The sequence below is a fragment of the Camelus dromedarius genome, chromosome X (genome assembly GCF_036321535.1).
Source record: "Camelus dromedarius isolate mCamDro1 chromosome X, mCamDro1.pat, whole genome shotgun sequence".
In the NCBI taxonomy this organism is placed as follows: domain Eukaryota; kingdom Metazoa; phylum Chordata; class Mammalia; order Artiodactyla; family Camelidae; genus Camelus; species Camelus dromedarius.
Window position 1 is genome coordinate 30,485,833 of NC_087472.1, and position 18,945 is coordinate 30,504,777.

Below are 18,945 nucleotides of genomic sequence, written 5' to 3' on the forward strand. Positions count from 1 at the left end.
AGAACTTAAGACCCAGATAGTGAAGTCCACTCTCCCTTACTGAGTTGGCTGCTGGCTCAGGTTTGACTGACATTTAGGATGTACTCATGTCACTTGCTGCTAATAAGACTGTATTCTGGCCTAGGGTAGCTATTTATCATTTGTCCTTGACTGAGTCCGCTAATATAAGATAGCTGTGGAGGGCAAGTGGTAAGTATTAAAAAAGGCAAAACTGAACTTCTATTCATTCAAGTTTGATACCATCTGTGGCAAATAATTCTATAAGCAGACTTTGATAATGTTTTTTTGGTTTTGCTGCCAGAAACAACTTGGAGTAGAACAAGGGAAGGAAAGGTACCTGAATCCTGCAAACAGGTAAGTCTGAATCATAAGCTCCAAAAGCAGAAGCCCCAAACACATCTAAGAAGCCAGGCCTACCCTTCCACTTGATAAATACTAGCCAAACTCAAGGCCAAGGTGAATATAAGTGGTCACCAGACCAGAATCATAAAACTCTATTGAGTACTACCCCGTTTTGTGCTCCATTAAGCACAAAGTGATCATAATGAAATTGTTTTAGAGATAAATCAAGCCATCTAGGCTTAGATTTAATTGGAGGGAGTGATGTTGATCCCACCTGCCTGAAGTAGAGATTCAAAATCTGATTTTTTGGAGTACAAAAAGGAACCCATCAATCTGGCATCTCTTCAGCCAGCCATTTGCTCTGGCAATGGCAGAGGAAAAGGAGGAGTGAGTACAGGTGGGTGGGTGGGATTCAAGGATGACTCATGGTTTGCAGCCCTTGCCCCCAGTGCAGCCTGTGGAAATCACAAATCTTGGCAAGTTGACCACTAGTCCTGGAGCTGACTGTAACCATGGAGATATCACTCCTCTATTTAGACCAAAAACCCAGGGGCTCCCAGTCCCTAGAATATATAGTACTAATGATGTTGTCACTGTAGTGGAGGGCCTCAGGGAATTCAACTATAACATGAACCCAGGTTAGGTTTTCAGATGTACTAGTTTCTCTTTTCCATGGCTACATACTTGTGCAGGGCTGATGACCCCACAGAAGGAACAAAGGGATTAGTACATATAAGGTGACACTCTGGCCCTTAAGTTCCAGAATATAAAGAGTTTATTGGTCAATAAACCAACCACATACTATTTGTTGCAGAAAGGTTTTGGTTTTGTTTTTAAGACAAGTCAGTACCTATATCATCTTGCCAAATAGTGCCAAAATAATGAGGGCCAAGGAATTGGTACTTACTACATGTCCACTATGTGACAGGGTACTATGCTGGCTTCTTTACCTCTGGTATCTCCCTTAGTCCTCACTATGTATCTGTGTGGAGGGCATTATTAGCTCTGTGGACAGGGCAAAAACAACACTACAGCTCAGAAAGATCAGGTGAATTGCCCAAGGTCACACAGTCAGTAAGGGTTTTATCTGACTCCAAAGTCAAAATCAATGGATCATCATGACTGTTGAGAAAAATCTTCCAAGAAAATAAAATCAAAGCTCTAGAGTGATGATAGAAAGATTCAGAAAGTCCAACAACATTCTTTTTGCTGCTACTCCTTCAGTAACACACAGTTGACTCCCTATGAGGCATCTAAGAGCTCAGCCATGCCCAGACTGGGAGTAGAAGATCCTCTCTTTGCCTCAAGGTCTATAATAGAGCTCAGCTCCAAAGTCAGTTGACTCTGGGCCACAGTGATGTGTTTCAGCTTCTTCTGAGTTCTCGCCAGTATGAAAAAGCTGCACCCCAAAAGACAGGTCCAACTCAGTTATAACCACAGGAAAAATCAACTAACCACATTGAACAAGCTGAATGTTGTTGGCTGTTTTCTTGAGCTTCTTTTCTGCCACACATTCCCCTATGCCCACCGTGACCTTTCTGTGAGTTCATACTCTGTTAGTAGGTACATGGTTGGTGAGTAACTCAGATGACCAGTGAGAAGAGGGAGTAAAGCCTGTTCTGCCCTCTACGCCCACAAAGATACATTAATGTTGTTTGGAGTCAAAATGGGTGATCCAGTCTTACTGCACTGTTACTACTTCTTGGTTCCAAAGAAGCTGAGGACTGTATGACTGGCTGACCATCCTCCCTACTGCCTTATGAATAGTGGTAATGATGGCTGTACTACCACCACAACCCCCTTTCCTTAGAATCAAGTCCAAAATAGGGTAAGAATTTTAGGTCTTAGCTCAGTTCCCCTCAAGGAGTTGGGAAGGTGGGGATGAGGCTAGGAGATTAAGCCACAGGGAAAGCTCCTAGTCTCCTAAAATCTGTGACCTGGATGGAGAAGGAGGAAAATCCCAGCTAATGGTTCAAGAAACAGGAAAAGTGGGAATTTTCTTTCAAATTTGGGAAAGCCCACTCCAGTGTCCTCTGCCTTAACCAAATGAGCAAATTGAAAAACTAAAAAGTTGATAGTAAAAGTGACTGAAAGTCATCTGGGCCTATACCCAGATCTCTCAGTGTGGTATCCCAGGGAAACATCTATATAATAACAATTGGCTCTCATTTCTAAATATATCTAAAGGCAACTGGTAGGTCCATTTGGGTCAGTTCATCACCAACAGTCAAATGAATTCAGGGAGTGCCTACATGATGCAAAAACACAGAAAAGTGGGTCTAGTTACTCCAAAAATTAATTGAACAGACATAAAAACATTTGAATAGTCTTTCATGTCTATTATTTTCTTTTATTCTCACAATATCCCTGTAAGATAGATAGAGCAGGGACTCTAATTTGGATTTTACTGATGGAAAAACAGGCTCAAAGAGACCTAACTTGCCAACTATCACCCAAGGAGGTGATGGTAGCACTCAGACTAGAGCCCAAGTGTCCTGATTTCTGTGAAGATACCAGATGTGACCCCTTTGCTGAGTGCATTTGTGCTACTACCTGCCTTAGTTGACATGTCTGGGCTTTATCTCTTGCACCTGAACTTAAATTACCTGTTTTCTGTTCCTGTAACCTTGCCAGCATTCCACTGGTCCACTGGAATTACAATACCTGCCAATTCCAAGTTCAATTACCTAGGCTTCCAGTTTTAGTTTTCCCTGTCCGTTGCCACTGATATATATTCTTGACCTCTATCCCCATGTAATAACCACAAATTGCTTTCAAGAAGGCAGTGGAGCATAGCAGTCAAGTGCATGTGCTTTGGAGTCTGACTGTCAGGGCTTAAAATATTGGCCCTACCACTTATTCCTCATGTGACTTTAGCAACTTGCATAACCCCTCTTAGTCTCAGTCTCCTTATCTGTGAAATGGGAATAAGAATAATACTTATAGGGTTTTGTATCATATGAGATAAGACAAAGACCTGATCACAGTAACATACGTGATAGAATAAAAGCTTTGACTCTTGAACCGGAGAAAACTAGGTTTACAGTTTTACTTCTGCTACTTGTGACCATGAACAAGTTGCTTAACCTCTCGGTGCATTAGTTTACTCATCTGTAAAATGGGGACAATAACAATACCTATCTAAGTAAAGTCACTGGGAGGATTTAAGAGAAAATACATCTGAGGTAACCAGTACATATTCAGTACTCAATAAATGGTAACTATTGTAATTATTTGTATTTTCAGCCTCAATGCCTGCCACAGTGCCTAACACATAATAGACACTCAGTAAATATTTAGGGAGTGGAAATGAATCCGGAGGGACAAAATGAGAAAAACATCATCTCTCAAGAAATTGGAATGGCATGGACAAGTTAATGAGTGGGCTAAATGAGGATGTTCAATCCCTGCAGAGGTACTGTGGCCCTAGAGGGGACACTTTTTTGGCATAAATGTCAAGTTTCACTCATCTCATAGAAGGTTTAGGTGCCTGGCTTTTGTCTTTATTAGGCAGTCAGTGAGGGAAGACTAGGTGTGGTTGCTTGGTTTGAGTAAATTAATTTGAAAATTTCTTCCAAGATAATTCCCAGCTAATCAGATCTTGTTGAGACAAAATTAGAATTATATGGAGAACAAAACCCCATCCCTCGCAAACTTCACCGTGCTACAATTAAAAATGGAAATGGTTCCTTTGAATTTGTGGGTACGACAGAGAAGAAGTCAAACCAAAGCCTACCGTGATCCTGGCCCCTTGCCCTCACCAGCTACCGCTCTCCTCAACCAGGGCTCTTCCAAGAAATGCAGTCAGCACTTGACTTCCCTCAGTGTTATTCAAATCCTTACTTCTGATCCAGTGAGATCCCCCTGGATCCCTGCATCCACAGGTAGGGAGAGTGAGCAGTGAAAAAGGCTGTTGAAATACAGCTCTGCAAGCCCCCGGTCCCTGGGCTGTCAGCAAGAGCATACAAGTATGTCCAAGCACTGTCAGATCATTATCTACTGTTTCTCAGCGCAGGCCAACAGTAAGTGAAGTCACTTGCCACTTGGCAATTCAGGGAGCTGCTCTAAGCCTGAGACCCAGAATCAGCCTGAGGCAAGATGGCAAAGTCTGGCAAGTTTGTCTCCTCCACCACAAAATTCCCATTTCTGAATGGCCAAGTTGACTTTCAAAACTACTCCAATATTCTCCCTCCTCTCACACCCTACTATTTAAGTGCTCTGTTAACCTCTGCCCAGTTCTGATACTGAGTCAGTCCATCCTGGCCACAATTTGAAACCTCATTGGCCCGAATCTCACTCAGCATTACTAAATGATTGAATAAGCTAATAAACTTATTTCTGCCCAGGTGTCAACAGCGGATAGCGGCCCCACTCACAAGAATGGCTTTGAAAGCAGCCTTCCATAATGCCTTTAGTTTAAAGAAGAACATTCCAGAAAGTCCTTGGACACCACAGAATTCTGTGGAGCTGGATATTCTCCAGCACACCAGCCCAGCAGCAATCGTGCTGTTAGATCCAGGCCTAGGCTCAGGATCTCTAGACACATCTGGCTCTCTCCTGCCAAAGGCTGAGTTGATGGATTGACACTGGCTGCTTCTACATCAGTGCACTGATCCTGGCTGTCACTCAAGCAGACCGCAGTACACGGAAATTGAGTTTTTGATACACGAGTATATGGGCCCCATCTCAACCCCAACTTTATCCCTCCTGACTTACTAATAGCCCTGAAAGCCATAAAGAAGATGAGGCAGGAAGGGACAAGTGGATATCAGGCAAGCCAGCCACTTACAGCTTAATATGGTACAGGGCAACTTAGGACACAGCTCCTGCATGGGTTGGCAGCCCTGACCAAAGCTCAAAGCCCAGGGCGAGGCTGAGAGTCACCAGAAAGAATTGTAAACACTGCCCTTTCTGCTGGGTGAGTTGGGGAGTGGTAGTCACAGTTGATAAAGGGAAAGCTATAGGCTGCCTCTGATATCAAATGATGGAAGATGCAAAGTCAGGAGTAGCATTTGTTGGCATAGGGCAAACACATGAACAATAATGGCCACAATTTATAAGTGCCTGGCACTTCCCATAAATCATTCCTAACCTTTACAATGGTCCTGCAGGGTTGCTCTTATTGCCATTTTACATCTCTGGAAACTGAGGCTTAGAGAGGTGACGAATATTGGAGCTGGAGTTTGAGTTCATGTATGTCTGACTCCCAAAACCCATGCTCTTGTTACTCTGCACCATTGCTTTCCTGCACCATGCTACTCTGTTTAATTGGGGTGAATGTGCTTAAAGTGCATGCCTCCAGTGATGATGTCTCTCCATTACCCATCCCATTGCAACAGGAGAGGACACATCTGCTGGGTGTAGGGAAGGGATACAGGGAAGGCTTCAAGGAGGAGGTTGCAAGAAAGGGAAAGACAAACACCATATGATATCACTTTTATGGGGAATCTGAAAAATGACACAAATTTTGTTTACAACACAGAGACAGACTCAGACATAGAAAACAAATTTATGGTTACCGGGGGGAAGGAGGGGATGGAAGGATAAACTGGGAGTTCAGGATTTGCAGATACTAGCTACTATATATAAAACAGATAAACAAGGTCCTACTGTGTAGCATAGGGAACTATATTCAGTGTCTTGTAGTAACCTATAATGAAAAAGAATATGAAAAGGAATATATATATATATATACACATATAACTGAATTCACTATGATGTACACCAGAAATTAACACAACATTGTAAACCGACTTCACTTCAATTTTAAAAAAAAAGGAGGCTGCAGCTGAGCTGAGCCTTGAAGAATGGGTAGAATTTCCATAGACAGAACTGGAGGGAAAGAATAGTCCTGAAACTGGCTATAGAGTACACAAAGGCACAGAAAGGAGCGGTGAAAGGCATGGACTTTGGAATGGGAAAGAGCTCAGTTTAAATCCCAGCTCTGCCATGTACTAGCTGCATTTAATATCGTTTGCCACCTTCCTATGTTACTGCCAACTTCCTACTCACATCCTCTCACATTCCCCCATCCAATGTGTAAGTGCCAGGATGCACTGGCTTGCACAAACTGTGCACATGTCTTCCCAACTCTGAGTTCAGTGACCTCACATATGTAGCTGGAAATAAATCATGACAGGAATAGTCACACCATGGAAATTGGCAAATGCTACAAACCAGAGGTTTTTTTTTTCCTTTTAGGGAGATGATTGTTAAACATTAACCAGCACACCACTGCATAAACTCTCCAGGGGTGGAGCCAGGGAATCTGCATGTTTTCAAAAGCTCCACATTAATTCTGCAGCCTGGCCATTCACAAAGCTTCCTGGGGCAGTGGATCTCAAACTTAGGCATGCATCAGAATCACTAGGGGGGGGGGATTGCTAATATCTGTGCTAATACATGGTACTCCTGGGTCTCCTTCCTGAAATTCGGATTCAGTGAGATAGGAGTGAAGCCCAGAAATTCACACTTTTACAAGATCTCCCACTCCCCATGATTCTGTTGGAGGTGACCTAGGGCATTTTGTCTCATCACAGACACTGCAGGCAATAGAGGAGAGAGAGATGCAGGGCTCGCAGCTTGGGCCAATCACAGACATCTGAGAAATGAACAGAATTGCCCAAATTTCTCACCAGGTTTCCTGTTTTTACCAATGAGAAAGCAATTGATTAAACAGCTGAAGAGAAATCTTTCATCATAATGAAGGTGGCCAAAAAAAAAAAAAAAAGAGCACAAGAACAAAACACACAAAGTAAAAGCTTACCAGTTAAGCAGGGCGATTTCTCTCAGCCATCTCTCTCCCCAAATCCCGCACTAGGTACATGCATAATGAACTAGAGAAAATTACTGGAAAGACAAGAATTTAGGAGAGACCAAAGTCTCATCTTGGAAAAGAGATGAGGCTTGGAGGGTGGAATGGAAAAGAAAGTTAAAAAGGCAGAGAAAGACAGTAGGTAAGCAGGCAGGTTCTGGAAACAAACAGGCTGGGTTTAAATCTCTGTCCTGCCATTTATTCATGGTGTGACATCAAGTTATTTATTAACCCTATGCCACACATTCCTTATCTGTAAAACGAGGCTCTTGTTAGTAACTACCTCCTGGGATTGTCATGAAAATTACATGAATTAATATTTGGAAAATGCTTAGAATGGTGCCTGGCATATATGAAACACAATATGTATTTGTTAAACAAATAAATGGCCAGTCAGAAAGGAACACATTCCTGAGGGCTATGAGCCAGACGTTGTTTTCATGGCTGAACTGGAGTCTGCCCACTTGCTTAATGAAAATAAAATGGGTAGGAAGTACAACATTGATCCCCTGCACTAAACTCTCGCTTACCATGGGAATGGAAACCACTGGGACTGTTTTATGTGACCAGTGGGAGAGCTTGCCTGCCATTGAGGTGACATATCAGTTAGTGGGAAACAAAGCTCTGTGCTATGGGTGGCAAAACAATTTTTCTGAAATAATCTATAAGATTTGTAATTATTTTTATCATTCATAATACAGATAATGCAATTCTCCAAGCTCATTTGGCGTTACTTAAAATACAGAGTTGCACAGTTTTACTTGGTGGGCCATGTCTCTACTGGCATCATTCTTAGGCTAACTATCCCTGACTGCCCAGCAGTCCCTGTCTACATCTGTTCTGGCTATAACAATAAGAACCAGTTCAGGGCTCCACAAATTCAGCACATGTGGAGACCAGGGGGAGGGGAGGGAGGAGGAGAGCAGATAGTTAATTAACAGATATTCAAAACTGAGGCCTAAAAGAATAAAAAATAAAGAAAATAGAACAGTTTTACCAGGGAAGATCAAAGAGTGACTTGACTGTGGCTTCTAGGAACAGAAAGCATTGCTACATGAAGAGGAAAAGAATTACCATCAATATCCATTAAGGAAAAATGAGCACTAAGTTACATAGTCAGTAACTTAGGTCAGATACAAAGAAGAACTTCCTGAGAGAAAAGGATATACTGCTGTGGATTATCGTGTAGGGCAGAGAAAAACTGGAAGACCTCACTCAAGCAGTTTTTAATGGGGTCTGTCAGAATAGTCCCAGTGTAGTTTCTCCTAGAGGGAGGAAAATGAACTAAACGTTCCCTCAAGATCTCTTCCTATGAGTATTATAACTGGAAACACCCATGAAAATATCCCAATGCTACCACAGACATCCCTAGGGACATGAGGATGCACAGCTGGGGGCTATGGCCTCTTTATTGACACAGATTACACAGAAGATGCTATCTCACAGGGGAAGCAAAGGAAGCAAGCACCTTACCCCATCCCTAGTTTATCCTTTTGTCTTTAAACTATCTGTCTCATTTAAGGTAGTCAGGTCCAAGTTCGATTAGATTACAGCAAGGAAATAGGATTCTTTTAAATAGATAATATAAAACATGTCTAAGGAAACTCAATGATAATTGTATTATCTCTGGCACGCTGTCAGAGAATTATCTGTATTGTATGAGGTGGTGGAAGGATGCCAAAAAGCTATTTAAAATGCAAACCTAGTTGTGCTAGTCAATCACTCATTGGTTACAAATGAATTAAAAGCTAGAACGTTTCATATTCATAATTCCAGTTGCCCTCCTTTACCAATAGTGACGAGAGCCGAATATGATTAACAAGTGACAGCTTGAACTGTTCAGAAAAAATCCTTGTGATGATAATCTCATCTCCTGACCCTCCCTCTTTCCTGCACCCAGTTCAGGCTGTTTGCAAAATGTCAGCCGAAAGAACAGTGTTCAGCATTCTGAGCACACTTCAGTCACTGCTGAGAATTGTCAATAATTCTGTTTTCATGATACATTAACACCTGTATCCTAATATGTTCAACGCGGACTAAATGAGGGTGAAACATTGATAATGATTTCCCTCCCCTGGCCTTTACTTCTTTCACTGGCAGCCAGCTGGAAAGCCCAAGACAGTCGTCAGCAGTACACCAGGGCCAGGGGATCTTCTTGCCAATTACATGGTATCAGCCCCATTCAGCATTTCTTTGACTGGATCCTAATGAATGACAAGAAAATCTTTAATATTAAAGATGATTCAAAAAAATTCACTGGCTGTGGCTATTAAAGCTGGGTCTATTCCTGTTGTCCTAGCTGATCTTCTAGACTTTAGAAAGTATTTCCTATCCCCAGTTGTAAGAGGACCCACTGTAATGGGTGGGATGGGAGGAGAGATGGGGAATTTCTGGAGAGATAGTAAAAATATTTTTTTTCCTCCAAGACAACACAGGAAGAGTATTGTCTTCCCATGAAAAATTTTTTTCTGGTCATGACGACAGATCCCATGGGTCTGATGAGCCTACATATATTCAAGAAAAAAAATTAAGTCCTTGACTCCTTAGGATACTATACAGTTGCCACAGTGGTATCTTAGAACTCATCCTCCATTCTAAGAAATGAGCTCTTTCCTTCAGCATTTATCTTGTCAAAAGTAAGCGAATGAGGAGCACAGAATGAACACAAGACAAGCTCAAGATGTTTTATTGTTTCACACTCATTGTCTCTGTTGTCTAGGATACAATGGAAGCAAGAGAGAGCAAGGCTCTATTTCAACAAAAGCTCAGAATCTCACAGGAAACAGGACCATCTGAACAATGAAAGCAATTGACCAACTCCAGAGGAGTCACAGTCAGCCCAAGAGATGTCATAATAAGAAAGTTAAATCTTTGCTTTTGATAGTGCACTGCTCCTTCCTTTGGTAATGCCCTAAATCTCCTTCAGAAAACAACTCCTACACCACTCTCAGTTCATGTGGTATAGATGAGGCTTACCCCATCTCCCTGCCTTCACAGAAAAGCAGGTGACTCAGACATTAACTGAAGTTATTGGAAAAGAAGGAATTGCTAGAATTGCTAAGATAGATTGTAAGTCTACAGCTGTCGGTACCCATCTTTCCAAGCATTTGGGAAAAAGTTGTATGAGAATAACATCAACTTAGAGAAAAACAGAACTAAGAGATAGATTCCTTATGACCTGGCTGGAATACTTTGATCCAGCCATGCCTGATGCTAAATACCACTCCGGATTGTTTAGTTATATGAGTCAATTTTTCTTCCAAAACCACTTTATTTCTTTCCTTTTTTTCCCCTCAGACTTGTTATTTTATTTAGTTTTTTAAAAACAACTTTATCGTGGTATATAATTTCTGTACAGTAAACTACACATATTTCAGATGTACAATTTTATCAATTTTGATAGATGTATACGCCTATGAAACCACCACAATCAAGGTACCTAACATTTCCATCACCTCCCAAAAGGTGCAAATTTCGAACTCCCAATTTATCCCTTCCCACTCCCTTTACTCCCTAGAAACAGGCTCACAGACATAGAATATTTTCTTTTCTTACACACAACTGAAAAAGTCCTAATTCATATACAACTATACCATGATAACTGTTATTTGGAGAGCACCTTGGAGTCCTTTGGAATCCAATTAATTGAATGATTACTGGCTTTACTGTTAATAGCGTCACCATTCCCTCAATTGTGCCACTGCTTGAACTTGACTAGAGTCCTTTAAAAAATTATACTGTGAGCCCACAAGAACAAATATATTTCTATTCAGCAAATACAATCTAGACTAGCAAAAAAAACTTGACCTTATTTGTAGTTTAAGAAGTCACTATTTTATAGGATTATTTAAACATCCGATTATGTTCTAGGAAAGGGAGGCAGAGTCTCTTTGAAGAGAAATATTAGTGTCAAGAGCCAGGCTATAAATCTGCTATGAGAAGTTTTTAATGAGTGAACATAACTGATTATACAGAGAGGGAATTATTGATTTGACAGTGCAGGTGGAAGAAGGGATAGGAATATTGGAATGACTTGGATTTAAGGAACTGGGGAAACAACCGGAAAGGGAGGAAGTAGAGTAAAGGCTAAAGAAGAGAGGGAGAGAAGGGGTGAATTAAGGATTTTTCTATCCTAAGCAATCCTTAGAATTAAGTCTCCAATATTCTAACCAGAGCTATACCCAGCATAAGGGCAGAGATTATATACCACATTACAAAAAATTTTGGAGAAAATATCTAAATATATGTAAATTTACTTATCTACAAATTATGTGCATGATCTAGTGTGATTCACTAATATCTCAAGGCAAAATACACACTTAGAGTGAGATATGGTCATTAATAATAATAGACAGTTTTTTTTTATAGTCTTCTCAATAATTTTGTTTTGTTCTGCTTTTGGAAAACTGCTTTTCTAAGCTAATTAGATCACCACTTTTCACCTAATAAATCAATAGATGATGACTAGCTCATACCATGAAGAGGAGAGGAACCAGCTCTGCCATTTTACTGTTGTTCATTTGTGCTTACGTTATGAGTATGATCTTCAACCCACTGTTGCTGTGAAGAAATATTAAGCTACATGTCCATTTTTTGAGAGTTTATTTAATTAAAATCAGGTAATATGATTCATAAATTCACTGCCTGGAATACGTAAATGGCAATGTACTGCAATGTTCTAAAGGCAGACCCACGAGTTTCTAATTGTGGAATTCTTACCTCTCCCTCAGATATCTTATAAATCTTAGGTGGCATGAGATCCTCTAACATAGATACTAAATAAGGGTATAAATGCCAATCTGAACATCAAATATAAGTACATCCTAATTCCTTTCATACAATGAAAGTTAACACTAGAATTTCTAATACTTACTTCCAGAACGCCATTTTGGAGATGGCCACTTTAGAACCCTCTTCAGCACAGCACACAGAGATGCACCATCATAAAAGGCCTAAGTCATGTTTCATTTATTATCCATTGAATGGGTATAATGTAGTATCAGGAGCTACCCTGCCTGCTTCTTAGAACCAAAATCACCCTTTGATCTTTGTGACTCCTAAAATGAATCTTAAAAAGCAAAGTGATTTCCTTTTCTTATTTGTTGATAAAGAACTTAAAATGAAAATGCTGGTAGAAGCGAAATAAATTTCATACACTGTCAACCATCGTCAACCATGACTACAGCAATTTCCAAGCACCCAGATCTTCATACCATAGCTAATAGCCAAGCAGCACTAATGTCTACACAGTGGTGGCTACTTAAATTGCAGGTAGAATATCTAACCAGAAACCAATAGCCTGTGGATTTTTTATTACAAACCAAGATTTAGAAAGTGTTTATCATACACAACCAGAGCTGTATATGAGGGAATAGAAACTAGTAGGAAAAATCTGCTGAGAACTTAAATGACTTAAACTACTTAATCTTCATCTGAGGGGTACTGAATTGGATGCTGAGGGACTGGGAATGCCAGTTGCCAGTAGGCAGACAATGGAAAACTGGGGAAGAAATAAAGGACAATAATGTTCCCAGAGAGACACCCTATAGGGTGAGGCTCTCAGGCAACCTAATCATGGACTTGCTCTTGGGCTTCACAACATGGCCCTGGGACAACTACCTCCTTCTCTGCCCAGATGGAGAAACATGAAAGGGAGCTTATCTTTGGTACCAGCTGGCAACACATAGCCTGTCTAGTTGGCAGCTTGGTTGATGGCTTGATGCAGGCCAGCATCACAGAAACAGAGAAACCAAGACACTGAGAGGTTAGTCATCTCAGCCAAGAAAGAGACGGAGTCAAAGGTTGCATCCCTTGCTTATACACAGTTTGTTGTTTAGTTTGATCCCTACCAAAGTCACTACCTCTGCTAAGTATCCTGAACTCTTGATCAACAATTGGGCAAATTGCACCACTGGCAAAATTTGTTTTAGTACCCCCTATTTCCTTTTTAGTTTCCCTTGCCCCTTTTTCTAGTACTACTGATCCCCCTACACTTAACTTAGTTCTTCTCAAAAAGCTAGTTCTGGCTGGCTGTCAATCAACTCTCAATAAGATTTGTTGATTAATTGATGCACTGTCTAGTAATTGCTTACAGTATTCCCTTTCACAGAGGTTTTCCACCCCCTTCTTTCTTTCCATTTTTGCAAGGCACTCCTGAAGACTAGAAAGTCTCCCACAGATAAGGAAATTAAATCTTAAATGAAATTTCAGATGCCATAATAGGGAACAAAGGAAATATTTCATGTAGGGGACTCGCTTAATTTTTAATCATACTACCTAGGCTCCTTTAAGGCCAACTCTGTGTTAAGCAGAGCAGTTACATATTTATTGTATATACATACATACACACACACACACACTATTGGCAGAAAATATTATTTGCATATTCTTTTCTCCTTAGCCAGCACTTGGTTGTTATGTGCACTATCATGTTAAATACACAAAACAGTCATATGTGGTCTGTGCTTTTATGACTTTCCTCATTAACAGATGAGTAAATTAAAATCCAAAGAGATTAAAGAATTTGATGAAAGCACACAGGGAGTAATTGGTGGAACTGATATTGAAACCCAGGTGGTCTCTGGAGTTTGTATTCTTGAAACTACATTCTACTGCCTATTGGGAATTAGAAAGAAATGAGAAAGAGTTGAGTGTTGTTGACATCAAGCCACTTATAATGGAAAAGGCAGGGTCCTTCTTGGGTTCTTGAAGTATTATGCTTCCTCTGGTCACCATCTCCTGTATTCATGTACCCCATGGACTGAGGGCATCCTACATTTTGCTTTCTAAGAACACTCAGGATACTGCCCATTGCCACTGTTTCAGACCCTGGCAGGAGGGCAAGAGGGATCTGTAGGATTAGTGCATACATTGCCAGCTTCCCTGGGATCACAAGCAATGAGAACTTTGTATCTATTCTCTTCCTTCTCCCCATCTCTTTCTCTAATCTCATTTCACCCATGGTAGCATTGACCAGTGTTAACCTCTGGCCAAAGAATGTTGATTTTTTCTAATGTTTACAAGAGCTATTGATTTCAAGGCTCATAAAGTATGGAGGATCCCTGTTGTCAAGAATGGATCATTAACTCTTCACAAAACTAGTGAAGGACTGCTAGATTAAATTTCTTATTAACTATGCAGAGACCAAAGAATTTGGAATAAGTGACAAGATGCCCTCAATTTATGGATAGATCTTAACGCACTGTTCTACTTCCACTGGGGGAAATGGACCAATTTCTCATCCTATAGATTCTAGAGAGGATATCTTATCCCCTTTGCACTAAAATAAACATACTTGAGAAATTCTATCCCAAAGCCCTCTAAGCCAAGCATACTTCCCATCTTTACAGGTCCATTAAAAATAGGGGCCATCTATCGTTGTAGGAAAGCTCTTAATAGAGAAGCAAAGGAACAAGGGGAAATGGAGAAACCAGACCCCAAATTTAACCCAGAATTTTCAGATAAGTTTCATTTAAGTTCCTGCAACCAGGACTTATAGACAAAATAAGTAATGGGTTAGGGCAGGGAAAATATTCCTCGGGTGCCCAGATACTAATCCCTAAAAACTTTTCCTTCAGAGATAGAGTCATTATTGGGGGTTTAAGGCTATAGCAACTATTAAAATACAAATATTCTAGGATTAGGTGATTATAAAGCCATGATGTTTTAAAGCATTCATGGAAACCACTCTTCTTACTTATTGGTAGTGTTGGTGTTTAATATTGTGGAATATTTAATTTGCGTAAGTCCAAAGAGGCCTTCTATTTCAAACTTTCACCTCAGTTCACTAATCTCCTCTACAACATCCTGATAGGGCTCCAAGAGATGACTGGGAATTCTATTTTCCAACGTACCCTGTGCTGCAGGTGTTTCAAACTAAGTCCAGATTGACCTCCTCAGAACCTCTATTTCTTAGCTTTGATGCTTCCCCCTAGACTTTCAATCTGGAATTAGAGCAAATAACACTCCCTCCCCACAGACCTTGACAAATGCTCACAGCAACATTATTCACAATAGTCAAAAGGTGGAAACAACCCAAATGTTCATCAACAGATGAGTGGATAAACAAAATGTGGTATATCCATACAATGGAATATTAATCAGCCTTAAAAAGAAAGGAAATTCTAATACATGCTACAACAGGAATGAACTTTGAACTTTGAAAACATTAAGCTAAGTGAAATACACCAGACACAAAAAGACAAATGTTTTCTTATTTCACCTATATGAGGTACCTAGAGTAATCAAACTCCTAGATACAGAAAGCAAAATGGTAGTTGCCAGGGACTGTAGGGAAGGAAGAATGGGGAGTTATTTTTTAGTGGGTGCAGGGTTCCAGTTTTTGAAGATGAGAAAGTTCTGGAGATGGAGGGTGGTATTGGTTGCCCAACAATGTAAATATCCTTAATGTTACTGAAGTGCACGCTTAAAAATGGTTAAAATGGTAAATTTTATGTTATGTATATTTTACCACATTTTTAGATGATGAAATCTGAATAAAATATGGAGCTTAATTAGTAAAAATAATACTCAGCAGTACAAATAAAACATGTCTACATGGCACCAAGAAGTGGACCCAAGTTTCTAACTATGGTCTGGCCAAGCACCAAGTACAACAGACTTTACCACCTTCCTTGCTCTAGATCAGAGATTTTAATAAGCACAGACTTACTCTCAGACAATGACACTTTCTCAATGCGTACACTATGAAAGAAATTGCTCCAAGCACCATTCATTTATTAACTCATTTAATCCTCCCCACAATCCTGTGAAATAATTATTATTAGCCTTATTTTACTAAGGGAGAAAGTGAAGCATGATGTGGCTTCTAAAACATTTACTACATAGTAAGATTGTGGTTCTCTATGAACCTCTGGATAATTTTTCCTTTCCATATACTTCTGCCCAGTTGGTTCTCCCCCATTGCTATGATTATTCTGTTTTCTAGTTTACTGGTTATTCCTCCCAACAAGGAAAGAATAAGAAGTGAGCTTATCAGGTTTTCCTATAGAACAAACATATTGAAGAAAACAAATGTTGCTACTCACATGGCTAATATATCCCCCTCTAGGGTCATGTGATACATAAAGCCAACACTGGGGGTGGGGGCAGGGCCAGCCAGCTTAAATCCACACTAAGCCAGTTTAGTCATTTATACATCACTGTAATTAAATGTCGCAGCTCCTATGGAAGTAGGTTTCAGTAGGTAGAGATAATCTTGGTTCAGTTTGGGAAGGAAAACATCCACTGATCAAATGAGCAACACTGAAAGGTGACTAGGGAAGTACTGAACACTGGCTATCTTGCTAACTATTCTGCCTCAGGCCCTCTGCCAATATGTTTACATTTCAACTCTGCCACTGGCGACCATCTCTCAGAATCTCAGCTGGGCCTTCTCCCAGGGCTAGCTTATGAGATTATGGAGATAGGACTCAAAACTCCAGCCTCAGTGGCTGGAAAGAAGAGTAAATCAGCATGAGATCAGGAAAGCATTTTAGAACAAGAATAGCCAAAGGACCTGGGATGTTTAGCTTGGAGAAGAGAAGGTTTAGTGCCACTTGGCCTTGTTCATAATAGAATAGCAGTAGCAATGTTTGTACTCAGTGCCAAGAACAGACCTAAACGCTGTATATGCATCACCTCTTTTAATTTTCACACAAAAACCCTATCAAGAAGGTACTATTGTTATTCTTAGTTTAGAGGTGAGATAATTTTAGGTTAAGGGTAGGTTTACACAGTGAGTAGGTAGTAGAGTTTACCACACTACCTGATTGTATACTTCCCATCCACTCCATCACCAAAACTTGTTTGTCCCTTCCACAGTAACTCCTACAATTTCTCTTGTTGTTCGTTCCCTAACTAGATGAAAAACTCTAAAGGGACGAGAACAATATCTAGTATTCTTCCATAGTAGAGCTCCGCTGCCTAGTGGAGCACCTGCATATTACTTAGCACTCACTAAACACTTATGGGAGGGAGGGAAGTGATGAAGAAGAGAAAGACTAACACCCAGATAGATTGAACCCGAGAGCCTGTGTCCTTCACCACTAAATGACACTGCTGAATTGCTGTAGGCCACCAGCACCAAATTTTGGCCAACACTCCGGTTCAGTAATCTGCAAAATTCACAACAAACCCAGATCCATGTGCTATGTCAAAGCAGCCAAATTAACAGCAGGCACCACTCCTAAGACACTGTATTAAATGCTATATTACTCTGTTTGGCACCCCCATGGTCCAGTTCTACGCAGCACTGTTCTAAGTGGAATACACATTCTAACAAAGCATCCTACCACGCAGGGCTGGCCTGGGTTGTGGCTCGCACCAGCAGGTCCACAGTTTTTTTGAGAAACAAACATGCCAAGGCACTTTTCCTGCATTGCAGCAGCCTTGGTACAAGAATCATCTATTTCACCCTCTGTCCCTCTGTTTTAATTAGTCCTCTTTCTGAGCTCCTCAGTGGCTTTGCAGTGAAAAACCGTTAAAATTAAAAGAACATTTTCCTGATTAAATCCCCTCCCTGCACTTCCAAACCTTCAGTTGTCTATTTATGACTGTGAGCTTCATTTTACCAAGTTCTATTTCTAGGCTACTAATATCATCTCATGCAGAGAGAAAGATGTATTCAGCATTCCATGTGGTGTCATTTTCTGAAGGGGGTGAAGTCTCGTCTCCAATGCCTTCCTATTCTTTTTTTACAGAGAGTTTTAAGAATACATAAACCAACTGTTTTGAAGAAATAGCTCCCTTCTGTCCTTGCCATTCCTATTACTGGATTCTAATGGTGAAAAGTGAACACATATCCCGTGACATAGTGAAGACAGTTCTCAAGGAAAAATAGCTCTCCTTCAGGGAAAACTTGATGTTTTCTAGGACTTGGTGAAATCCAAGCTAAAATGCAAAAATTTTTTCTCAAGTTCTCACAGGAGCTGAAAAGTCTAAGACCTTCTACCAAGACACTTTTTCTTCCTTGGATGTGATACCTTGAAACCTATCTCTGAAAATGTCAATTGAGACTCTAACAAATGCAAATCAACTGACTAGGTCACTGGTTTGTGTTGCTCTCTTTGTGGAGTCTCGGCTTAGGAGACCTCAGCTTGCATCTGGGATTCCAGATCTTTAGGAAAGTAATCAATGTGAATTTTGGCTAAGATATAATGAAAATGTAGTAATGTACAAGGAACTAAAATATTAGCTCTGTATGTCAAATATCTTCAGTGTTCTTGTTATCACTTAACTAAGTCATATAGAATCTGTCATGACTGCATGTTTGTAACACAATCCAAGTTACAGCATATTTTGTAGCTCAGACATAATAAAAGCTATCATTAATTAGCATTTAATTTCAGGCACTGTGCCTTGTACTTTCATTTATTCAATTATTCAATCTTCACAACAACTCTACGACATAGGCACTACTGCTATTCTCATTTTATACATGGGGAAGCTGAGGTACAGAGAAGTCAATAACTTGCCCCATGACCATCACAGAGCTCACAACTGACAGAGCTGAGATTACAACACAGGTCTGTTTCTTTCTCCAAATATCACTCTCTTAGCCACTATCCTATAGTGCTTCTTAGATAAGAAAAGGAGGAAGGGTTTAAGAGGGTTGGTGAAAAAAATAGCATGAAATGATCATGATTGGGCTGTTTTTTTACAGTAAAACAAACTCTAAGAATCTACTTATTCTAAGCCAGCTTTGAAAGAAAACTGAAAATTATCCTAACATCTAGGAAAACACCTTTGGAAAAAATAATGCAGTCAACAAAATAAGAATTTCCAGAATA

At 40.2% G+C, this 18,945-nt stretch overlaps 1 long non-coding RNA gene across 1 annotated transcript in view; it reads right to left on the minus strand.

Annotated features, from left to right (window-relative positions):
• The window catches only part of LOC135320146 (uncharacterized), a 189,039-nt gene extending 181,791 nt beyond the window's left edge, over nt 1-7,248 (minus strand). The window contains exon 1 of the long non-coding RNA XR_010379387.1: nt 7,109-7,248. This is a non-coding gene — a long non-coding RNA (uncharacterized LOC135320146). The remainder of the gene's footprint in view (nt 1-7,108) is intronic.
• Between the last annotated feature and the right edge of the window lie 11,697 nt (nt 7,249-18,945).